Genomic DNA, 25,974 nt, shown 5'->3' with positions numbered 1-25,974 from the left:
GAGTGATACTGCTCATGGAACTGTTCTTCCAACTGCTTCCAAGTCCGAATGGAGTTCGGTGGCAGCGATGTGTACCACCCGAAAGCCGATCCTGTGAGGGACCGTGCGAAGAACCTCACACGCAACTCGTCCGACGCCGAGATCGTGCCCAGCTGTGCCAAATATCGGCTCACATGCTCGATGGAGCTGGAACCATCTGATCCACTAAACTTTGTGAAGTCCGGGAGCCGATATTTGGGTGGTAGCGGGATCAGTTCGTAGTCGTTGGGGTACGGCTTGGTGTAGCCGAACGTCTTCCTTTTCGACATCATGCCAAACTGATCTTTCAGAATTGCACAAATCTGATCCGCTGTGATGGCTGAAGGTGTCGAACCCCGAAGATTCGCCGGGATGGCATACTTAACCAGCCATGCTTGCTTTTTCCGGTTCTGAGCCAACCGCAGGAGCTGGGCTCGGAGGTTTGTCGGAGTGGCGTACTTAGCTAGCCACGATTGCTTCTCAGGATCGGCTCCCGACGTTCCTCCCGCCGTTCCGGAGGCCCCCGATATTGCAGCCTGGTTCGAGAGTGCCCGAGTGTTGCAGTCCGGTACGTACGCGCACGCGTATCCGTGCGGGATCTCCTTGGGTGCCTCGGTAGGAATTGGTAGTCACTAGGATCACCACCAATCTTCTAGACGACGTATGCCGATGAGTTCGGCAGTTCCGGTGCTGCCCATGCGAACGGCTGGGGCTGGAGCGGCATCTCTCCCTTGAAAGTCCCCGCAGCTGGTCCCGATGGAGAATACCGGTGGCTCATGATTTCTCGGACGACGCGCGAGCGACACGCTCCAAAGTGTTCACCGGGCTCTCGAGTGGCGGTGCAGCGAATGAGCCACCATGTAGTTGATCTCTCGCCGCAGCCGACCTGGTGCGTTCTTCCGACGGGGCGGACAGGTCCACTCCATCGAGCGCGCCTTCAGTGTGTGAAACCCTTCCACCTCGACGCCATGGGAGCGGGTTCGGTGGAAAGAGCCGATGAGTTCGGCTTCGAGGACTGCCTTGATTTCGTCATGCTTCTTCTTGAGCTCATCAGGCAGATCCTCGTACTTGACCGGAGTGCCTTCCGCCATCTCGGATGTAGATGGCGATGTTGTGGATGTCGAAGGCGGTCCCACCGGGCGTGCCGTGAATGTGTTGACGTCGAAACCCCCCGGCGGGCGGAGACGGGCAACACGGTAGAGCCGGGAACAACTAGGGCTGCGGCTGGCCCCGGTCCCTCGGAGCGACGGCCCGCAAAGCCTCCTGGTCGCACGTCCGATGTTTATCACAAGGGCGTGCCACCCGACCTATACCCGGTCGGGAAGGTGTGGATGATGCCTCGCTTAGTTTCCTGCATGGCATACACGTAAACATTAAATACGAGCCTCGATCGGCTCTCGAGTTATCCCGTGAATCGGCTCAAAGAGCCGATCCACCCATGATCCGTACGAGGTGTCCGAATATATGGTGGTCCCGCTTGATCAAGGTAAAGCTAATGAGATCTACGACGATTTGGGGTTTTCACCGCATAATCGGATCATCCTACTCACGATTGGGCCTCGCGCTCGCGCACGGTGACCGTAAGCCGATCCTAGACAGGGCCTAAAAACCAACACGAGGTTGATCCCCGGAACATCCTTTCTAGGGCTAGCAAACGCCACCCTACACGCCGCCGGATCCTCCAACCCTTTGTAAGGCCTAACTATTGCGGATGTTAAACTAATCCTTGATGAAACAAGGAGCAACCGTAACGGATCAGATCTACTAAACTATGATCAAGCGGGGTGCCGCCTCTACACCTAAGATAGGTGTAAGGGCGGCTAGATATGCAAGGGTTGCACCACGAAAGCATGTAATATGAAGAACAATGCTAACCCTAACATATCTAAGATAACTACGTTGCTCGCCATCAAAAAGGCTTCGATGACGAGCAACGCATGAACAACGTGGGCAGGCTTGTGCTGCCTAGATCGCAAGATGCGATCTAGGCAGCATGGTGCTTACCGGTAGAAACCCTCGAGACGAAGGAGTTGGCGATGCGCCGAGATTTGTTTGTGGTTGAACGTTGGTTGTTGTTTATTCCATAAACCCTAGATACATATTTATAGTCCAGACGGACTTTCTAATGTGGGCGTGCACCAAACCGTGCACGAGTAAGATTCTAACTTCTAAACTAAGATGCGATCTAATATATTACGTATACACAGGCAATTAAGCCCAACTTGGTATAAAAGGCCGATTCACGTATTTCTTCCATGTATATATCTTCAAGTCTATCTTGATCGCGGCCCACCTCTGACTCGGTCAAATTCTGGTGATAACAGTGATGTTGTTGCTTTTGGACTCGGGCAGCTCACATAGTTTTGTGGATCAATCATTGGTGGAAAAGCTTAAATATCCAGTGGCAAACATTCAGACACTTCGAGTCAAAGTGGCAAGCAGCGACTATATGTACTGCAATAAAATGGTGCCTAATATGCAATGGATGCTACAGGGACACACTTTTGCAACTGACATGCGAGTGTTACCGCTGGGAGGCTACGATGGCATCCTTGGCATGGACTGGCTGGCGAAGCAAGGATTAATGAATGTCAATTGGGAACACAAATGGATTGAATTTGATCATTAAGGTAAAAAGGTGAAACTCACAGGACTGCCATCAGTGCCCTCTCAAGAGCTTCAAGCCCTCACAGTGGAACAATTGTACAAGGCCGTGAAGGGAAATGATGTGTGGGCTGTGGCTGAAGTATCTTGGGTTGATGGTGAAGCACAAGTCACCACGGATATTCCAGCAGCAGTCCAGGCACTCTTGCAGCAATTCTCTGATGTATTTCAGGAACCTCATGAATTACCTCCACATAGAGAATTTGACCATGCCATCCATCTCGTTGCCGGGCACTCAACCAAGTAAATTGTCGACCATACGGATACTCTCCCTCCGTAAAGATGAGATTGAGAGGCAGTGTCAAACAAATGTTGCTAGATGGCACCATTATTCCTAGCATTAGCCCTTATGCCTCTCCTGTCCTGTTGGTCAAAAAGAAAGACGACACTTGGAGGTTTTGCATCGATTATCGCCGGTTAAATGCAGCCACCATCAAAAGCAAGTTTCCTATACCCATTGTAGATGAGCTATTGGATGAATTGGCGGGAACACAGATCTTTTCCAAGCTCGATTTGCGTTCAGGGTACCATCAGATAAGAATGCTACCAGCTGATGAGTTGAAGACGGCGTTCAAAACCCATAATGGTCAATACCAATTCAGGGTGATGCCGTTTGGGCTCACCAATGCCCCGGCCACTTTTCAATGTGTTATGAACTCTCTGTTTGCACCATTTGCTCGCAAGTTTGTGCTGGTTTTCATGGACGATATTCTAGTGTACAGCAAGTCTCTTGAGGAGCACCTACATCACCTGCATCAAGTGTTTCAAGTGCTCAAGGACAACAAATTGTATGCAAAGCTGAGCAAGTGTTCCTTTGCACAGGATCAACTGGAGTACCTGGGGCACATAATCTCCGACAAAGGAGTAGCGACTGACCCTACCAAGACTCAAGCTATGCTGCAGTGGCCTGTGCCTGTTAATGTCACTGAATTAAGGGGTTTCTTGGGCCTCACAGGTTATTACAGGAAATTTGTGAAGGGTTATGGAGTGCTAGCCAAGCCGTTAACACTCTTACTTTAGAAACAAGGATTTCACTGGAATACAGAGGCACAACAAGCGTTTGATCTTCTCAAACAGGCCATGAGCAACACACCTGTATTGGCATTGCCAGATTTCACCAAGTCCTTCTGGATTGAAACTGATGCATGTGACACGGGAATTGGTGCTCGTATTGGTACAAGAAGGCCACCCGGTTGCTTACTACAGACAAAGCGCTCAGCGTCAACAACAAAAAATTGTCTATCTATGAGAAAGAGTTCCTGGCCATCATGATGGCAGTAGACAGGTGGAGACAATATTTGTCTCGAGGGCCCTTTGTCATCAAAACAGACCACAAAAGCCTATGCAATCTGGAGGATCAAGTGCTCCATACTGATCTGCAAAAGAAGGCAATGACAAGATTGGTGGGCTTGAATTTTTCCTTCCAGTACAAGAAAGGTGAGGAAAACAAAGTGGCAGATGCACTGTCAAGAGTGGGCCATGCTTTCTCCATCTATGCAATATCAGCGGGTGTTCCAGTATGGATTCAAGAGGTGGTCAATTCATATGCTGTGGATAACAAGGCTCAAGCTCTGCTTCAAGAGTTAGCTGTGACAGGCACTAACAGTGATGGTTATGAGCTACAACATGGGTTAATTAAACTTCATGGGAAGATTTGGATTGGGGCTAACACAGGATTACAAACCAAGTTAATCCAGGCTTTTCATGCAAGTGCTATTGGAGGCCATTCTGGCATCCAGGCAACTTACCAGAGGGTACACAAACCGTTTGCATGGATCGGCATGAAAGCTGCAGTGCAGGAATTTGTGCAGCAATGCACTATCTGTCAACAGGCAAAACATGAACACTGCAAACCTCCAGGTCTCTTACAGCCGCTGAGGATTCCACAGGGAGCTTGGCAAGAAATATCTATGGATTTTTTCGAAGGGCTCCCATAGTCGGCTGGGTACGATGTCATATTGGTCATTGTCGACAGGTACACGAAATATGCTCATTTTGTACCTCTGAAACATCCATACTCTGCTCACTCCGTGGCAAAGGCTGTCTTCAACAATGTTGTGAAGCTGCACAGTATGCCCATCTCTATTGTCTCAGACAGCAGATCCCGTGTTCACAAGTCACTTCGGAAAGACCTCTTTGCCATGTTCGACACCAAGCTACGGATGAGCAGTAGCATATCATCCTCGGTCGGATGGACAGACCGAGCGGGTGAACCAATCTTTGGAAATGTACCTCCGATGCGCTGCGAATGAGCAGCCCAACAAATGGTTCAGTCTGGTTGCCTCCGCGCGAGTTTTGGTACAACACCTCTCACCACACAGCGATTGGTTGCTCGCCTTTCAAAGCATTGTACAAGGAAGAACCACACTATGGGATGCTGCCAGACCTGAACACCACTACCAACATGGAAGTAAAAGATTTTCTGGCAGAACGACAATCAGTGTCGGCAATGTTGAAATACCAGCTGGAAAGAGCACAGAAGCGAATGAAGCATTATGCCGACCAGAATCGTTCTCACAGGGAGTATCAGGTTGGAGAATCTGCCTTCCTCAAGCTGCAGCCTTATGTGCAACAATCAGTGGTTTAGAGGACAGTGCCGAAGCTATCATACAAGTACTTCGGTCCATATGAAATTGTGGCAAAGATTGGACAAGTGGCTTACAAGCTGGAGCTTCCGGCAACTACCAAGATACACAACGTCTTTCATGTGTCGCAGCTGAAGCCGTTCGTGCCGGACAATACAGCGGTGTCCACCGATTTGCCTGTGCACATAGAGATGGACACACAAGAACTGGAACCTGAAGAGATTCTGGAGCGACGCTTATGCAAGAAAGGTAATGCGGCTCATGTCCAGATCAAGGTCAAGTGGACATCTCTACCACTGAGTCAAGCTACATGGGAGGACTATGATGTGCTGCGAGCTCGTTTTCCCAATGCTCCAGCTTGGGGGCAAGCTGGTCCTTCAGGGGGAGGTGGTGTTACAACTGCTGAAGCATCAGGTGCAAGTGACCGAGAGGAGAGCGGTTCGGTTATCGGACGGCGCGAGAGAAGGGTAGGCTGTGGCTAGGATAGAGCCACGTGTCGTTGGGTGTGTGTGCGTTGGGCCAGGCGGGTTATAAGTCTGTGTGCTGTAAGGATCAGATCATCGAGGAATTAAATGGTTCAACTGTGTCTTTCTTCTTCTCCAAGCTCTCTCTTCCCCAGATCTCCCTTCTCCCCACCGGAACCCTACCGGCGGCCATCTCACCGCCGGGCAGGACATAGCAATGCCTTTGCCACAAAGCAATGTCACTCCACGCGTGCTTACAAACAAAACGAAACGCAGCATGCTATTGTTCATTGCTTCAGGCTAAATGCCTATCTTGGAGACAAGCTGAGGCCAAATTGGCAGTTCGATGGCGAATCTGAGATAAGACCTTCATGACCATCGAAATCATCTAACCCAACGAACTCTTCGATCAGAACCTTGTTATCAGCTAGGTCTTGGATGTTACCTGCTTCTAGCTCCTGGGGAGGATGAACGACCCTCGAACATGGAGAGCCATCCTTTGTGGGAGCTGCAATTTGCAAGCGAGGTGGCCTTCTTTTCTCACTACTGTTTAATGGCTGGTGCTTCGAGGATGCTTTTGTTAGCCTCGAGGGAATTGTAGCAGCTTTCTGAACCTTGCCTAGAGATACTTTGGTTCCTTGTGCACAAAAACTGACATTTCCTCGGCGCATCTCACTACTCTTATTGGCTGAAGATAGTTCGTTCTTGCGGTGGAGCCTCTTCATAATTGGATTTAACTGACGGATTTCAGCAAGCCCAATGTGCATTGTACTTATGCACGGCGATATACTCATAAACTTATCAAATTCAAGAGTGCTATATGAAGTGCGCTCAAATGGCCAAAATATTGCCTCATCGGCATCATTGGCTTCTTCCCTATGTAATGTTGCTGGACTAGTAGAGGAGCAATGACCAAATTGGAGGCTTCTCACTGCATTGAAAGAAGGGCTGGGGAAGTCCGAACCAAGAATATCGAGAAATTGCTCATTCTCTATAATCAAGACCGAGTCCTCCTCGCCAAGATCGAGGGAAGGGACCTAGATCTCAGCTCTGTCAAGATCTTCAGACTGAGTTTTATCTGAATGTACTGTGAATGGCGTGCATGGGCTGCTAATTACAGAAGACTGCTCGCTGAGAGAGCTGTCGCATGACGAATCACCACACTCTGAGAACATGAAGATATAATCATTCATTTCAAGTTTCCATCGCATTACCCCCTCCCGGCAGCAACTTCCTTCGCACTCTCCAATGGTACGGCTGGTGCAACCTCCTTGACACAATCTGCAGAATTAGAAACCTGCTGCATGTTCATGTCCATCATATTTCCTCTGCATGCCATCTTTTACAAGCTCCAAAACCTACTGCCATTCTTCATGGGTATGCTAATGAGGCCCTTATGTTCTTTGAGATGCCATGTGGAGCTTTCAAAGCAAAGGTCGAGAACCCTAAGCTTGTCAAAGTGTCTGTCGAGGGAGAGGTTATGACTATACCTGAGATTATTGAGCATATGAAGAGGATTGTGCCCTCTGAGAAATTTCACTGGGAGGTTTATCATTACAAAGATAATGTATATAGGGTGAAGCTACCAAGCAAACAAGAAGTGCAGAGGCTAAAGAATTTTGGTTCTTATGTGTGTCCTCTAAAAGACACTGTCTTGTTCTTTGATTTCTGGTCTTCAGTGGAGGAGCCATTATATATGTTGCCAGAGGTCTGGGTTCGTGTTGATGGAGTACCTTCAGATATGAGAGCTGACTACTTGTCCCTATGGGGGATTGGTTCTCTTTTTGGAAAAACTTTGGATGTAGACATGCCTTTTACTCGTAAAAATAAGTTGCTTCGGATCAAGATTGGGTGTTTGGACCGCAATCTTATCCCTGTAGACAGTGATGTTTTTATTAGAAGGGGCTTCTACAAGCTTCGTTTTGAGGTGGAGATAGATCAAGTGGCTCAGGAGGTGAATATGGCCGAGGCAAGTGAGGACAAGGACGGCGGTGGTGATCCTAATAATGGTTTGGGGAATGGTGATGGCCACAATGATATGGACATGGATGCTAAAGGTGCGGAGGATGAGGGTAATGCAAATAATAATGGTCAAGATGAGAATGGTGCAAAAAATGGGGTTGAGGGAATGCAAGAGCAATGTGAACAAGTGGAGGAAATTAATATTGGGACTTTGAAGGTGCCATTATCTCCACTAGGTAATGTTTCTTTTGATTCAAACTTGGCTCAAAAAAATACTGTTTTTATGCCCATATTGCATGCTCAAAAACAGTCACTAAATGACGAAATCTGTGCTGATTATTATGCAGATTTTGGGCCTGCAAAATCCGCCTCGGGATTGCTGAGGGGCAGGAAGCAAGTGGCCCTGGGTGCTATGCTGTCAGATGATAGCGGTCACCTGCACAGCGGCGCAGCAGCGACGGGTAGTGTCGGACAGCAGCGTGGAGTGATGCTGACCACTGTCATCCCGCCATCTGTCCAACCGTTGCAGGATGTTGCTGTCCGCCCTAACGCGGGTCCTCCACTGGCCAATGCTGCGCAGGCAAGTGCTGCTGTCGGTTGCGGCGCTCGGCCGATGCGGGTCGGCCATGCAGGGGACCAGCAGAGCAGAGGTGCGACAGCTGGGGCGGGATCGGATGCGGTCACGCCACTTAGCGCCAGGCTGCTGTCTTCGGATATTTTGACACAGAAGATCCAACCGCATGCAGCTATTGATAAAGTGGATATAATTGGTGACCGGGCCAATCATTGGGCACATGATGAACTAATGATGAGGGCTGCAGGGAATGTTCTGGTTGGATCTTCTGTGGATGCTAATGGTATGGGCAATGATGTGTCTTTGCATAAACTGAATTTTAATGATAATTGTATGCCAAATATTTTTTCCCACCATGATTCTCATGAATGTCATGATGTTGATGCAGCTGGTTTTTTGGAATCCGCAGTTAAACAGGTGGATCATGCTAGGGAAAGCTCTTTAAGTCATAAGAAAGGGGCAGTACATACAGTTGATTTGCAGGGAACTTTGAGGGATGCCTCATCTTTGAATAATACTGGTTGACCCTTAATCCCTTCTGAGAATTCATCTAGTAATGTTACACAAACTACACCTATATCTTTAGTGGATATTGATTATGTATCTCACTGCCCTTCTATAGAGGAGGTAATCGCATTTGGGGGAATTCTGAAGCCCACTATTGGTGTGAGGTCGAGTACCAGGTTGGGTGGCCAGCCTTGATGCAGATATGCCTCAGCTGGAGAAGGCGATGAAGAAGGCACAAATGAAGGATGAGGCAGTACCTTCAGGTCAGTTCACTATTCCTATGCACTCGATTATTAATATTCCGGATTCGGAGATAGTTAAGAGAGTGGATCGACTAGGTATATCTTTAGGTAATTCAATAGGGGAGATAGGCAAATCTATTAAAGGGCTCAAAATGGTGGAGGAGGAACGTATTTTAACAATCTTGGAAAAAAAAGTAGTGAAACCGAAACTATGGAGGATGGGCTGGAGACTCTTGTATTGTCAAAAGTATCCACCCTTTGTGAGGATTTGATTGATGATGATGATACTCCTCTGGATTTGGATGATCACCTGGAACATCTCAAACCAGTGGTGAAGGTTAAAAAAATTAGACAACGGAAAGTTTATGATACTAGCAATATCCGTAAGAGTACTAGAAAAAGAATTAAAAACCAATTTTCATAATGCAGAATCTAAAAGGAATTACTTGGAATCCAGGAGGTTTTGGGGATACTGCGAAACATTTGTTTGTCAAAGAAGCAATTCGGGAACATAAATTAGACTTCATAGCTTTGTTGGAAACTGGGAGATCTAATTTTTCGATTCCTTTTTTGAACCAATTAGCATGAGGTTATAATTTCTCTTGGTTTTGCTTACCACCACATGGTCGCTCAGGAGGTATTCTAGTGGGAATAAACTCCGATACGCTACAGGTGTTAAAAGTAAATACGGGAGACTTTTGTGTTAAGCTTCATATCAAATGTAAAAGAGATGGTTTTGAATGGATTCTTGTGCCGGTCTATGGGGCTGCCCAAGATGAGCACAAAGCAGAATTTTTAGCTGAATTAGTCAAAACTTGTGAATCTGAATCATTACCTATGTTGGTAGGTGGTGATTTTAATATTATTCGTAAAAGGGAGGAGAAAAATAATGATAATTTCAAAGCGCGTTGGCCCTTTGTTTTTAATTCAATTATTGAACATTTGAACTTGCGTGAAATTGCTCTCACTGGGAGACAATTTACATGGGCAAGTAGAAGAACTGTACCTACATATGAAAATCTAGATAGAGTCTTAGCATCAATCTCGTGGGAACAAAAATTTCCATTGGTGACTGTTAGAGCTTTAACTAGAGCTGAATCCGATCATACTCCAATACTAATTGATTCAGGAGTGAAAGCACACCTGGGTAATCAAGCAAAATTCTCTTTTGAACTACATTGGTTGCGTCAAGAGGTTTTTTTTGACATGGTAGCAAAGGAGTGGAACTCAGTATTAGGGGGAACTAGTCCGATGGAGGTTTGGTTGAATAAGTTAAGACATATAAGGAGATTTCTGAAGGGATGGGCAAAAAATCAGAGTGGAAAATACAAGAAAGAGAAAGAGAGATTGTTGAACATTATTGATCATCTGGATTTGAAAGCGGAAACAAATATTTTGAATACAAATGAAAGGGAAGAATTAAAAAAGGCACATGATAGTCTGAATAAACTAAGAAGAGATGAGGAGTCTAAATGGGCTCAGAGAGCGAAGGTCAAACATATTCAGGAAGGGGGTAATAATACGAAATACTTTCACCTAATAGCAAATGGTAAACACCGAAAGAAGAAAATCTTCCAACTTGAACATCAAGAGGGGACTATTGTTGGGGAAGATAATCTAAAAGTATATATTACTGAATTCTATAAGAAGCTTTTTGGTGAACCGGCACCAACAAATTTTTCTCTAGTTGAGGGTGAGATTAATGATATCACGCAAATTTCATCTATTGAAAATGAGATCTTGACGGCCCCTTTTACTGAAGAGGAGGTTTTTCAAGCTATCTCACAAATGGAGCTGAATAAAGCTCCAGGGCCGGACGGTTTTCCTGCTGAATTCTATCAAAAATTCTGGGAAGTAATAAAAGGTGATCTAATGGCTCTGTTTGCACAGTTTACTAATGGGGACTTGCCCCTTTATAAATTGAACTTCGGAGTTATCACATTACTACCCAAAAAAGAGAATGCGATTCAGATTCAACAATACAGACCTATTTGTTTACTTAATGTCTGCTTCAAGATATTCACAAAAGTTGGTACTAATCCCATATCGGGGATTGCTCTGAGGGTTATTAAGCCAACCCAATCAGCTTTTATGCCTGGTAGAAATATTTTGGAAGGGGTAGTGTCGAGGGTGCTCCTCGGCAATGCCCTCCGATAGGGGCTTAGGGTTGATGGAATCCTGCAAGCTGACACGAGACATCGGTTCACAGACAAGCGGGGAGAGCGATTTACCCAGGTTCGGGGCCCTCGATGAGGTAAAACCCTTACGTCCCGCTCGTCCGTTCTTGATTATGATGATAATGGGTTACAATGGGGTGCCGAATAGTTCGGCTGAGATCTCGTCGAGATGGCTAAATACTAGGGTAACCTAGCTCTAAGCTTCTGTTGGCTAAGATCGCTAAGATTGATTGTGTCCCTCGGCAGCCCCTCTCCTGGCCTTTATATAGGAGGCCAGGTCTCAAGAGGTCTAACCGAGTACGACTAGGTTTACAATAATTTTAGATCTAATCTTTCCTTGTTCGGCTGCTTCTTTGTCTTGCTTGTCAAGGAATCTTCTGGTGCGCCATCCGGTTGGGCCGCCTTGCCTCCAAGTGCTTTCATGGGCCTCCAACTAGGAAATACAGGATAGGGCAACATCGGTTACCCGAAGGGTAATGCCCACGTCAGTAGCCCCCGAGTGTCTAGCCGAAGTTAGTTCGGGTAGAGACTAAAGCATGCCTTCACCTAATGTTCTTCTTCTTGATTGTTCTTGTTCTTCTTGAATCTGCATCATCTTCTTCTGTCGGGTGCGCGTCAGCGCTCCCGATGGGAGTAGCCCCCGAGTCTAGGTACGGATGCTTGCAATCCGTGCGTAGACTCAAGTTGTACCACTCGAACATTTTGCTCTGCCGAAGTTTTTCCGCAAGTCTTCGTAATTCATCCAATATATTTTCTTCATGCAAGGGATAATGAGTAACATGCCCAACTTTTGCTGGTTAACTGCCGATGGCAAAAAAATGTTACCCTACACAGAATCAAGTCCCCGGGCATGATCCTGGAGTGCAAAAAAGTTTCTGTCGGGTGCGCGTCCGCCGCTCCCGATGGGAGTAGCCCCCGAGTCTGGGCACGGGTGCTTGCAACCGGGTGCAGACTCGAGTCGAGCAATTATCTCTTTCTTCAAGGCTTATTTCTTCGAGTCTTTATTCTATCGGGTGCGCGTCCAGCGCTCCCGATGGGAGTAGCCCCCGAGTCTAGGTGCGGATGCTTGCAATCCGCGCGTAGACTCAGGGTCACCATCCGATACCTTTTTATCCCTTCGACTGCCTTTGACAGCATCCATGATGTCATTGATGACGTGCTACTGCCGTGGCCTGATTGACAAGACTTGACCTAACGGGCCCGCCCTAGTTCTGCGTGGGAAGTTTCTAGGACTTGACCAGTGCATGCGCAGCGACCGAGGCGTCTCCTCGATTTTCGCGCAGACGTGGGAATAATGGGCAGCCGGTTCCGTTCCTTCTTTAAGCGCCACGTGTACAGCCAGATCTGCTCCACCTCCCACGACGTTTGTGGAGTTATGGCCACGATCTCGCCTCAATTTTTACGATATAAATAGGGGGCCTTCTTACTTTTACTTTTTACGCCTCCCACTGCTCATCTTCTTCGCTCGGCCTTTCCTGCTTCCTCTGTCCTTCCCTCAAGAGCTTCAGACGCCATGGGCAAGAAGAAGGGTGCCAGCGCCTCCGACGCAACCAAGGTCAGCCGTGACTGGAGCGCCTCCGCCATTTCAAACCGAGATGTGAACAAGCTGCGAGCCCTTGGCCTCATCTCCTCATCTGAGGATGACATCCGTCTACCAGGTGTCGTTTCTCGCCCAAGGCCTCCGAAGGGCTTCACCGTTATGTTCACTGCTTTCTTATTCCGTGGACTCTCTCTTCCTGCCCACGAGTTTCTTCGCTCCCTTCTTTTCTTCTACGGGATTCAGCTCTGGCAGCTGACCCCTAATTCGATTCTCCATCTCTCTATCTTTATCACTGTTTGCGAAGCCTTCCTTGGCATTGACCCTCATTGGGGTCTTTGGAGGAAGATCTTCTAAGAAAAGCGTCACAACGATAGCAATGGTCCTCCCGTCGTAGGCGGCGTCGGCTTTGTTGTCAGGAAGGAAGTCGATTATCTTGACTTCCCGATGAAGGAATCCGTCCAAGGCTGGCGCAACAAATGGTTTTATCTGCGAGACCCTTTGGTGCCTGGACGGCGCTCGAATCTCCCACCTTTTGAAGATAAACTGATAGCTAAGCCGAAGAAGTCCTGGCAAAACGCCCTTTCTCCCGAAGAGAGAGCGACAGCCGACAAGCTGTTCGACCAAGTTGTCATCCTGAAGAATACGGGAGGCTTGACGATGTGCGGCACTGAGGTAGTCTCAGTGTTCTTACAACGTCGAGTGCAACCGTTAATGTCTCGACCCCACCAACTGTGGCTTTACACGGGCAAGGACGATAGGTCTAGAGTCAGCTCTGCCAACCTTTCGGCCGAAGACCTCCAAGATGAAGTCCACCGCTTGACGTGCCTTAGTATGAAGGACAACATCGTCCTGACATCGGCTCGTCCTCCTTATGATTTTGACCATCTTCCGACCGAGGTAATCCTCTGTTGCTTTTCGCTTACTGTTGTTACTCCTTTTTCCGTTGTGTTTCACAAATTTCTTTCCTTTAACAGGCCCCTGCCGTTGCTCAATGCTATCCTTCTACACCCGAAAGCGGTGTGGAACTAGAGGATGATGATGATTCTGAGGGGACTGAGGACGCCCAGCATGCCCTCGAGGACAGCGATGTCCAAGAGGAAGAAGCTGCCGAGGATGATGCCTTCATCAGGAGCAGGCGCCGCAAGCAGGTACACGACGATTTTATTACAACGGCTGAATCAAGTCCTAGCGGAGGAGATAATGATGCCGATGGAACTGCTTCGCCTCCTCCTCCTAAGAAGAGTTCGACAAGTTTCTTCGCAGCCGAAGATGATCTGGACCTGTGAGCATCTATACTCTTTTTCTGATTTATTTCCTATCGTTTTGTATGCTAACCGTGCACTCCACTTAAGTAGCTCTGATGATGATGATGATGAAGTTCCTCTCGCGAAGAGGGTCAAATTAACCTCTGGGAGGGCGGCATCAGCTAAGGAATCGAATCCCTCTCCCGCCAAGTCGACACCTCCCTCGCGAACGGTTGTAGAGAAGATTCCGGTGTCGAAAGTTATTCCTCCTGGCGATGCTCCCACTTCGTCGGCTGGTCGCGATCACGTAAGTATCCAATCTGCCTTGCTTCACCGAGTTTCTATCGACTGAGTCTTCTTGATCTTTCTTGCTGCAGCCAATTTACGTCACAGTCGATGCTGTGGTGGATTTCGCCGAGCAGTTCACCCGACTAGAGGCTGAAAATTCCCAACTTCGAAAGACTGTCAGATCTTCGGCTGATCAGGTGCTCGAAGCCAACAGGCTTGCCACCGACGCCAAGAATGAAAATGCCTTGCTGAAGGAGGAGGTGAAGAAGCTGAAGCGGCAGATGAAGGATGAACAAGATGCCAGGCGTGCGACAGCGGTTGCAGCCGACAAGAAGGAAGGCGTCCTCCGTGAATCCACCAAGGATTTATTAGGTAAAATCTATGACACACAGTTTCTTTCTTGGTGTTTCTTCACTGGTTACTGATCTGTCTTTCTTTCAGAGGCCGCCGACATAACTGTCACTCGACGTCATCAGCTTCGGGAGGACTCTACAGCCGATGCCTTGTCGCTTGCCGCTGAGTCTAATGTCCAAGTCCTTGGACATCTGCAAAAGACCAAAGGAGCGTTGTCGAGACTATACTCGATGATCTTCCCGAAGATGAAGCAGGACAAGACTCTCGACGAGATGACAGATTCTTTCCTTGTTGATCCTTCCGAGCCTGTGGAGGTATTGAAACGCCGTAACCGCTTATTTGAGGCGGTTCTTACTTTCCAGCTGCTCATGGGCCATGGGATGGGGTCTGAATTAGAGAAATTGTCCAAGGCTTTGCCTGTGGACGATGATAATCGCCCAGTCGACCTTGAACCTTTCAAACGATCGGCTGTGGTATGTGCCAATCAACTCTTGAAGTTGGTGGATGAAGCACAAGCCAAGCCTATTCCTGAAGCTGCCCCTGGCTCGTCGTCGGTGATCCCTTGAACTTTCTGCTTGATTTATTGTAAATAAAACCAATCACAATTTGATTTAGTCCTTTGTTGTTTCAGCTCCGTTTGTCAATTCGAACCATCTTTTGCATGTAATATATATGCCAGGCGCTCCCGATGGGGGTTTTTATGTTAATGCTGGTCTGAACTGGGGACTGTACTGCAGATTCCTTCATCTTCTTCCCGTGCCGAGCTTTTTCCAAACCCTTCGAGTAATGATGAATCGGACCTTGTTCGCCGCTTACGTGACCAAGTGTCTTGTCTAAATAAAGACATCACTTCTCTTCGCGCGATGGCAGCTTTGGTGAAGAAAAAGGGGGAGATAGCGACTGCTATCGAACAGTACGCTCTCGATGGTCTTCATGTTGCTACCGAAAGTTTGGGCTGTAAGTATTAGCCCATCTTCTGATTCCTGACGTAGCTTGAGCGTTCTTTTAACTAACATTCGTTCCTTTCCTGTCGTAGCTTCAGATACAACTGAGGAGAACAAGAAGATCCATGAAAAGGTCGAGGCGATGACTGATGTTGCGCGCCCGAAGCACGATTTATGGCTGCATCGTCCGAAGGCTGTTATCATGGCGAAGTTTGAGTACCGGGTGGAGAAGGCGCATTATTACTTTGATAAGTTCCACGCTCATCTCACGATGGTTTGGAGGACCTTGTTCCCTCTGGACCAAGCACCCGAAACTTTATCTGCCCTGTTCACCCGATTCAAGTCTCCCGAAAGGATTCGACAGTTGGTGCGGAAAGAACTCCTGGCTGGTGCTGAGCTTGCCTTTGCTTCAATATTGGTGTGCCATCCGTCTTTAGACTTGAGGGACGTAGCAAACACCGAGAGGAGTTTGGGCCAATATTATGATGTTGCTAGAGGTCCTGCTTATACCATTGTTTCTCGGATGGAGTCATGCCTTGAGAAGGATCTGAAGGCCCACTGGGACCAGGGAGCCCGATCATGAATGTAATAACCTTGTACCTGCATAAGATTGTTTTGTACAAATTTACTTCGTATGTTGCACGCTATGTTAGTTTGATTGATATTTTATTGTCGAGGGCGGTTGAGTGATCAGTTCAACCTACTCGCTCGACGACTTCGTTGAAATTTTGCAATGTTATTGCGAAGTCGATATGTAATTTTTATGAAAGCGAGACCCGTCGACTTAGTCGAGGGAATTAGACGCTTGGCTTCGTCACGCGGTGCACCGGTTTGAGCTTTATTTTGTGATAATGTAACCATCGACTGCAGCACTCGCGTATTTTCTCGAGGCTTGGATTGGTTGTTTTTTTGTGTCACTAATCTTAGCTCCCGTTGAGAGTATTTAATTAGTGACACTGCGTAGGCATGTTTTCCAGGCTAGCGCTCCCGATGGGAGTAAGAGCCGAAAGTAGGGGCCGCAGATGACCTGTTCGGGTGGTAGGGCCTGAATTGAGAAAAAAGGTAGAAAGCCTGATTAAAAATTTATTCATAACATAAAAGCAACCTTAAGGTCTATCGAATAATAAAAAGCGATCGCGTCCTATGTATAGAACCGTCGCAGGTGTGCAATGTTCCATGGATTCCCAACATCCTTTCCCGAAGTTGGGTTTTTGAGTCTGTATGCTCCTCCTGGTATCACTTCAGTGATGATGTAGGGTCCTTCCCATGGAGACTCGAGTTTCGAGGGTCTCTCTTGCTTCAGCCGAAGTACCATATCCCCGACGCTAAAGCTTCGGTTGCGTATTCGTCGGCTGTGATAATTCTTCAACGCCTGCTGGTATACCGCGGTTCTGGCCAGAGCGATGTCTCGAGCTTCGTCAAGGAGGTCTACAGCGTCCTGCAGTGCGATGTTGGAAGAGGTCTCTGTGTATGCTGTCACTCGAGGGGCTTCGAACCGAACGTCGGCTGGCAGAACTGCTTCGGCTCCATGTACCAAGAAGAATGGGGTGTATTGAGTCGACCTATTAGGTGTGGTCCGCAAGCTCCAAAGTACAGATGGTAGCTCCTCGACCCAAGCTACGGCCGCACCCGTAAGGCGTTTCTTGAGGTCATCCCCTATTAGACCGTTGATCCTTTCCACCTGGCCGTTGGTCTGTGGGTGAGCCACTGATGCAAATTTCAGTTTAATCCCTCCGTCATCACAAAATTTCCGAAACTCTCTGGAATCAAAGTTAGTTCCATTGTCTGTGACGATACTGTGTGGCATGCCAAATCGACATGTTATTCCCCTGAAGAATTGAACTGCTGTTTTTGCTTTCTGGTTTCGCACCGGTACTGCTTCGATCCACTTTGTGAATTTGTCGACTGCGACCAATAGATACGTGTGTCCTCCAGGCGATGATCTTGGCAGCGGTCCAACTTGGTCGAGTCCCCATTGAGCAAACGGCCACGCCAGAGGTATTGTCATCAGGTCTGTCGCAGGGGCGTGCGGTTTTGGTGAAAACCGCTGGCAGGGGTCGCACTTCATGACCAGATCTCGGGCATCCGATGCCGCTGTTGGCCAGTAAAATCCCGCACTGAAGGCCTTCGCCACAAGGGCCCTGCTTCCTGCGTGATGTCCGCAAGTTCCTTCGTGTATCTCGCTCAACAGTGCTCTTCCATCGTCAATGGCGATGCATCTTCGGAAAATACCAGAAATGCTGCGCTTGTAAAGTTCACCGTTTACTATGGTGAAGGCTTTTGATCGTCTAACGATTCGTCTCACTTCTACCGGATCTTCTGGTAACTCCTGCTTCGTTAGATACGCTAGGAACGGCTTGGTCCATAGTGGCTCGAGGAGGAAGACTTGTTCGGCGGGAGGGGTTGGAGATTCTTCGGCAGCTTGCTGCGAGCTCGCCTCCAATTCATCAGCCGACGGTTTTGGAGGTGCCGACGCCTTCTCTTTTATTGATCGCTGAGTGATCACTTCGTAAAACACTTCGTCTGGAATAGGGGAGCACATGTACCCGATGTTTGCCAAAGTGTCGGCTTCCTCGTTGCTGGCTCTGCCGATATGTTTGAGCTCACATCCTTCAAATTTAGCTTCCATATTTTGATACAGCTGCCGATAGGCGATCATGTTGTCGCTGACCGCGTCGCACAGGTTCATCGACTATTGCACCACCAAGTTTGAGTCTCCATAGATTTCTAGACGAGTTGCCCCGCATGCCTTTGCCATCTTCATTCCGTGCAGCAGCGCTTCGTATTCCGCTTCATTGTTTGTCGGCAGGGAAAAATTCATACGTAGTATGTACTTCATCTTATCTCCCTGTGGTGATATCAACACCACTTGTCGAGGGTGCTCCTCGGCAATGCCCTCCGATAGGGGCTTAGGGTTGATGGAATCCTGCAAGCTGACACGAGACATCGGTACACAGACAAGCGGGGAGAGCGATTTACCCAGGTTCGGTGCCCTCGATGAGGTAAAACCCTTACGTCCTGCTTGTCTGTTCTTTGATTATGATGAAAACAGGTTACAATGGGGTGCCGAATAGTTCGGCTGAGATCTAGTCGAGATTGCTGTTGCTAGGGTTACCTAGCTCTAAGCTTTTCCTGGCTAAGGTTGCTAAGATTGTTCGTGTCCCTCGACAGCCCCTCTCCTGGCCTTTATATAGGAGGCCAGGTCTCAAGGGTCCTAACCGAGGACGACTAGGTTTACAGTAGTTTAGATCCAATCTTTCCTTGTTTGTTCGCTTCCTTGTCTTGCCCGTCAAGGAATCTTCTGATGCGCCGACCTAGTGGCCCATCTCGCCTTCGAGTATCTTCATGGGCCTCCAATTTGTCAATACCGGATAGGGCAATACTGGTTACCCGAAGGGTAATGCCCACGTCGTAGCCCCCGAGTGTCTAGCCGAAGATAATTCGGGTAGAGACTAATGCATGTTTTCTCCTGACATTCTTCTCCTTCATTGCTCTTGTTCATCTTGATTATGCTTCATCTTCTTTTTATCGGGTGCGCGTCAGCGCTCCCGATGGGAGTAGCCCCCGAGTCTAGGTACGGATGCTTGCAATCCGTGCATAGACTCAAGTTGTACTACTCAAATACTTTCCTCTGCCGAGATCTTCATAAGTCATCCGATATATTTTCTTTATGCAAAGGATAATGAGTAACGTGCCCAACTCGTTGTTTGGTTAACTGCCGATGGCAAAACACCGTTACCCTACACAGAATCAAGTCCCCGGGCATGATCCTGGAGTGCAAAAAACTTCTATCAGGTATGCAGCACGAGCTCCCGATGGGAGTAATAGCCCCCGAGTGTCTGGGTGTGAGCGCTTTGCAACCGAGTACTGACTCAAACCTTCTTCCTTCGACTGCTCATTCTGTCGAGTCTTCATTTTATCGGGTGCGCGTCAGCGCTCCCGATGGGAGTTGTCCCCGAGTCCAGGTACGGATGCTTCAAAATCCGTGCATGGACTCAAACCCTTTATCCGATGACTTTTTATGTTTCCTTCGAATGCTTCCAAATTATGACGTCATTGCTGACGTGTAACTGCTGCAGGCTGACTTGACGGGTCCATCATGACGAGCTAGCCCTAGCCCTGCTCAATCAGTGTTTTTAGGGCTTGACCACTATACGCGTAACGACCGAGGTGGCTCCTCGATTTTCGCGCAATCGTGGGCGTAGTTGGCCGTCAGTTCCTTCCCTTCCTCAAGCGCCACGTGCTTACTTTAACTTCTCCTTAAAACCTCCAAGGGACAAAAAGTTCTCAATTTTCTCCACGGTTCCCGCAGCATCTCCTCATTCTCCCTCTTCTTCCTTCTTTCGCCATTGTTGCGCCGCCGCCATAGTTTCAATCTTCCTCAGATCTCGCGATGGTGAAGAAGAAGAATACCGCCGCCGCTGCTAGCTCCACCAGCGAAGGTGCCGCCACCAAGTCCTCCTCTTCTCTTCCGAAGGGGAGCGCTCCGAGCGCCCCTCCCCCAGCTCCGGCGCCGCCAGCGCCGTCGGGCTCGATGGTCAAACCTGGGGACTGGGTAGCTTCAACCGTCACCAAGCGTGACGAAAAGAGATCCCGGAGCTTAGGATTGATATCCTCCGACGCGGGAGATGTGATCCTTCCAGGTGCGATCTCTCGGCCTCGATCCTCCTCGCTGGATTTTCTCGTGATGTTCTTATCTTTTCTTCATCGAGGCCTTTCGCTCCCCACTCATTGATTCCTCCTCCATCTCTTGCGGACGTATGAAATCCAACTATGGCAACTTACCCCCAACTCAATCCTCCATGTTGATGTGTTCATCACCCTTTGCGAGGCGTTTTTGGCTATTGAACCTTATTTCGGGCTGTGGAAGAAGATCTTCTATGTGAAAAGATACAGCAGTAGTAATGGGTACTTTGTCACCGGAGGAGTAGGTTTTGTTGCTCGCTCAGAAGTTAATTACTTTAATTTCCCAATGAGAGAGTCCGTGCAAGGATGGAGGTTGAAATGGTTTTATGTTAAAGATTCCTCGTCATCCGAATGTCGACTCCCCTGCTATGCCGACGTTACGGAAGCCAAGCCCAAGGACTCTTGGAAGAACATCCTCTCAGCCGACGAAAGGGCCTCAACCGAAGAATTGTTCGCTAAATTCCTTCGAATCAAAGAGGCTGACGGCCAAACTATGATTGGTACGGAGGTGGCAGCAGTTTTCCTGAAGCGCCGAATCCAGCCAGTCATGGCCAGAGTTCACCCGATGTGGTTGTACTCAGGTCCAAAGGATGAGACCAGGATTAACGCTGCCGATCTATCAGAGAAAGAGTTGCTTGATGAAGTTCGTCGTCTTACTTCCTTCAACCAGGAAGATTCGATTCCACTGATCTCTTCTTATGCTCCCCTTGACGTTGATCATCCACCATCAGGGGTATTTTCCTTTCTTCACATCTCTATTATAGCTCCTTGCTTAGCCGACATGATTACCTTTGTTCTTACTTGTCATTTTTCTTTGCCAGATCCCTATGGCTTCTGAAAATACACGTGATTCACCGGATGATACTTCTGAGGGGAAAGGCTCCTCAATCCCCGTAGATTTTCACACCATCGATCAAACAGGTTTAGAGGATGAATATAATGGTCCGATGAATCTTGAAGTTGCCCACGCTGATCTTCCCTCCTCAGCCGATAATACTTGTATCGCAGATGGATCAGTGCGTAACGTCGACACTGATCGTGATACTTTTGTTGATGCAGCTGCGGATGGGGTCAGAGCTTCTCCTGCGAAGAGATCAACCGGCGGCTTTGCCGATGAAGATGATCTCTTCGACATGTAAGTAGTTCCTTTCTGAAAGTTATACTGTGCCTTTTTTACCTTCCATACTCCTGTTATAATCACAGTCGACTGTTTACTTTCGCAGTGACGAGGGCTTTATCGAGCCTCCTCCTAAAAAGGCCAAGTCTGATGCCGTTTCGCCGGTCGTGGTGGCTTCCGAAGCTTCGGCTCCTAAGGCTGCCCCCATGGCTCAAGCATCGACTGCGTCTTCCCTTTCCAAAGGGAAGGATATTTCTCCAACTGCTGCTACTGCAGCTCCTTTTTCTGTAAGTCCTCTTCTGATCTTAATACAAATTTCTTGGAGCGTGCCTTGTTTAATTGTTTTTCTTTCTCTCTCAAGGACCTATGTGGCGTTATTTCTTCTCTGGAGGTTTTCGCCTCTCGATTCACTTCCCTAGAGGCTGACAAAGTTCGGCTGCAAAAAGAAGTCGAATCTTCCTCCTCAAAACTGGATGGCGCAGTCAAGATAGCTGCCACGGCTCGCCAAGAGATTGATTCTCTGAAGGAGGAGCTGGACAGACTGAAAGGGAAGCTGAAGGAGGAAGAAGCATCCAGGCTGGTAGCTGAGGCTCGAGCAGCCGAAAAGGATGAAGTCCTTCGTCAATCTTCTTTGGCCTTGCTTGGTAATCTCTAACATACTTTTGTCGGGAGACGTTCTTATAAACTTTTTGTCAATGACTGAATTTTTTCCTTCCTTTCTATTGCAGAGGCAGCAAACATTCCTGTCGATGCTCTGGAAAGAGTTCCAAATAATTCCCCAGCGAACGCGGTGTCAATGATTCTCGCTTCTCACCAGCTTACACAAGAGCTTCTTATGAAGGGGAAGGGTGCTCTGGCGCGGATGCACTCGATGATCTTCCCCAAGATCAATCAAGAGAAGACCCTGGGACAGCTGATCGATACCTTCGCGGTTGATACCAAGGAGGTTATCGAGGTATTCAAGCGTACATCGCGCACTTTTGGTGCTGTCCTAGCCTTCCAGCTTATGATGGGTTACGGCTTTAAGGGTGACATCGAGGAAATGACTAAGGGGCTTCCAAAAGGGCAAGACGGGCAGCCTGTTGATTTGAGCACCTTTAAGGCATCTGCTCTTACTTGTGCCCGTCAACTTCTTGAACTGGTTTCATCAAGGAAATCATTGACTGGCCCTAGTTCATCGACTCAAACTCAGCTTCCTTGATTCTTGTAACAAACTTGTGCCTTGAGCTGATGCAAAACATTGCTCTGCCGCCAAACTCATGTTTTGTAATAAACTCCGTGCTAGCATTGTTGTAGGCACACTTTTGCTATGATATCACTTTCTTGCACTTCTCCCGATGGGAGTTATTTTGGACGTTGGGCTGTACCATATCCATCACTTTTTTATAACCAGTACTTCTTGCAGGTCTTCCCAGTACCCTCGTTTGCAGACGACTCGTCGGGTGCGCTTCCTGAAAGCGATCGGATCCAGCGCATGAAAGATCGAATGACACAGATGGAGAAGGATTTACGCAGCACTTATGCCTTAGCTGCCATCGTCAGTAAAAAGAGCGAGATTGCAGCCGACGTGGAGCGGTACATTCTTGGTGAGCTGCATAAGGCTACCGAAAGTTTAAACTGTAAGTTTCTTGATCCCTTTGCCTGCTTGCTAGCAACTTCTTGTCTGAGTCTTTTACCAATTCTTTTGACAGTCATAGCGTTGAACCCTGCGGAAGAGAACAAGCGGATACACGAACGGGTGCATGCTTTGACTCAGCTTTCCTCATCCGAAGAGATTTTCTAGCGGGAACACTCGAAGGCCTCGGCCGTCGTCAAATTTCAGGATCGAGTGCAACGGGTCCACCAATTCTTCGACAAGTGCTACAAGGCCATGAGGGTAGTTTGGAAAACAATGTTTCCTCTGAATGCAGTTCCCCCTACCCTTTTGACTTTGATGAATTTGGAAGTGCCAAGAAGGTTCGGGAGCTAGTAAGATCTCAAGTCTTTGCAGGGGCCAAATGTACGCTTGCCCTTGTGCTTGCTTGTTATCCTTCGCTTTGCTTGCCGTCTATTGCCAACGCAATCGGTGATTTCGAGGAGCTGTACCCGAAGGTTTTAGCTCCTGCTCATGTAATTGTCGACCGGCTTGAGGAGATGTCAAAGGTACCTGAGGAAAAGGAAACTCCGCAAGGGTGATATAAAGGTGTAAAGTTACTTTTGTAAATTGTATTGGCTACTTCATCCGAGTGTTCGGGTTTTTTGGGCCAGAAACTTCTTATCTGGTTGGTACATGAATGTGTACTTTTACCATGCCGTTGGCAAATATTTAAAGGGGCGAAGCTTAATTGCCCGTTGGATGTATGAGTACTAGTTGGTTAGCAAATCATTATGAGTGATCAGCTCGTGTTGCAGGTTTTGCTAAACCTCGTTGTATGCGCAACTTTGCTTTCAACCGTTTGTAAATTTCGACAGTCATTCCCGAATTTTTCGGGTGTAATGATTCTGCCGATGAGCCCGTTGCTCTCTGATATTTCCATAAGTGAAATATCGAGCGTGGGTTTTGTGTAAGTTTTTCCAAACTCTTGCTTTGTACGGCACTCGTAGAGGCACCTGAAGCAGAGCGAAGGGTGACGTCATTTTAGCACTCGTAGAGGCTTTTTGGAGCACGATCTTCCGCCCTGTACTATGTTTGCATAGTGATGGGGCTTAGAAGTTTGTAGTTACTGCAATGCTTAACAAGAATCGAAGCTTTAAGTTCTTATTAATAAGGTAAGCACGATGCTAGAGGGCGAAAAGAGGAAGGCCCTGTTTATAATGAAGGGAAAAAAAGGAAAATAAAGGCTGGTAAACTGCTTAGTCAAGGAAGGGGTTCTTCTCTTCTTCTGGCTTCTTCTCCGCGTTAGTGATTGCTTCAGCGTTGCTGGTTTCATCAGGGGTTTGAGCGGTGGTTGCCAGCGTCTTGCTTTCCCCTAAGCCTTCTATGCCATCAACTGCCAAACCCTTTTGTAACAACCCAAAAATTTCAAAACAAACAAAATGAATTTCCCTGGTTCCAAATTTTGGAACCAACAAAAACTTTTATTAAAATAAGATTGATACATATAGATCTGGTTTAAATCTTGTGTTTTGCCATGATGAGTGTTATTCGCTTTTGGGCTAAATCTTAAAACCCTAAAGTGATCAAGCGAAGATCACCAACCCAATAAAATAAAAGAGAAAGAAATCAAATAAGAAAAACCTTAAACCCTAATCTTCTCCAGTAAATCATTTTGGATCTATTTTGAGAAACCCAAAACAAAATAAAAGACCTATGGGAACATATAGCCCTAATAGGTAAATCTTGAACCCTACCTTTTTATTTATGCTAAATGGTGGTGAACCTTTGAGAACCCCACAAAACCCTAAACCTCACCCCTCTTCTCACCACCCTAGTTAAAATGAAATAAAAAGAGAATTAAATAAGAAAAAAGGTATATGTGCCTATGGCTATTTTTTTATAAAACTTTACCCTAAGCCTTTCTACTTTGCTTAGAGGTTTAGAAAACCTTCATACACCTTATCTAGTACCTACCCAACCAATTCCAAGTGGTTTCCAAAGAAAATAAACAGAAACTAAAAATGCCATAGAGGCATATGTGAGAAAAATGCAAATTTGTGAATTTGAGAAGTTTGACCCTAGGACTTGTTGTGAATGGTTGGATCACTTCCAAATACCATTTCAATACTCAACAACATCAATTGGGCCAAGAACACTCAAATCAAAAATCAATACAACATATGCATAGAGGCATATGAGACACATAGCCATTTCACCAAACTTTGACCTTTGGCTTTAAACCTTGACCAAATGGTGTGAAACTTTCTCCAAACCTAATATAACCCCAAATTGACCCTAACCCATGTCCAAGTGAAGCAAGGTGAACCCTTTTCAAAAATAATAAAACTTAACACATCACCTCTTATGTGTTATGGCCAATTTTGCAAATCTTGGATCAAGACTTTTTGAATAGATTCAATGGTTTGGAAATGTTTCTAAACTAATAAGAATCACATTAGAGTCAACCAAAGTCAAAGTAAATGGAGAGAAATCAATTGGTGAGAAAATCCCATTTTCACTCAAATACACATAGAGCCAAATTTGCAAATCTTCAAGCAAGGCCACCATGGCTTGATCTCTTGCTTGTAGAATACTTATATATGACAAACAAACACAATTGCATCAAAGAAACAAGGATCCAATCAAAGGAAATCTCAAAACCATCTCACATATGATAATGGTCATATGCCACTTCTATAACATCTTCCCTACTTTGCACCCCTGGCTTTGACCTTTCCCAAACCAAACTTGGTCAACTCTGACCATGTCATCCAAGACCATGTCAAGGTCAACAACTTTCATGTTGACCACCCCACCTCATGTTGACCAGGTTGACCAGTATAGTGTTGCCAAGTGGAGACTTTGGATTAAAGAGAAGATCATCACACTTTTGCCATTTTGCAATTCTTCACCAAATTGACCACCACCACCACCATTCCATTTCTATGATTATATGTATGAGATACACCAAAGGAATTTCAAAATTTCGAAAACTTTTCTCTTTCGGGCATTACCACAAACACCTTGCAGGC

The 25,974-nt window shown here is 47.2% G+C and overlaps 1 pseudogene; it reads right to left on the bottom strand.

Moving 5' to 3' along the window:
- Positions 1 to 6,039: 6,039 nt before the first annotated feature.
- Positions 6,040 to 7,070, bottom strand: LOC124680730 (annotated as a pseudogene).
- Between the last annotated feature and the right edge of the window lie 18,904 nt (positions 7,071 to 25,974).

Source organism: Lolium rigidum, unplaced genomic scaffold (assembly GCF_022539505.1).
Source record: "Lolium rigidum isolate FL_2022 unplaced genomic scaffold, APGP_CSIRO_Lrig_0.1 contig_27067_1, whole genome shotgun sequence".
Taxonomy (NCBI): domain Eukaryota; kingdom Viridiplantae; phylum Streptophyta; class Magnoliopsida; order Poales; family Poaceae; genus Lolium; species Lolium rigidum.
This window is presented reverse-complemented; position numbering and strand designations above follow the sequence as displayed.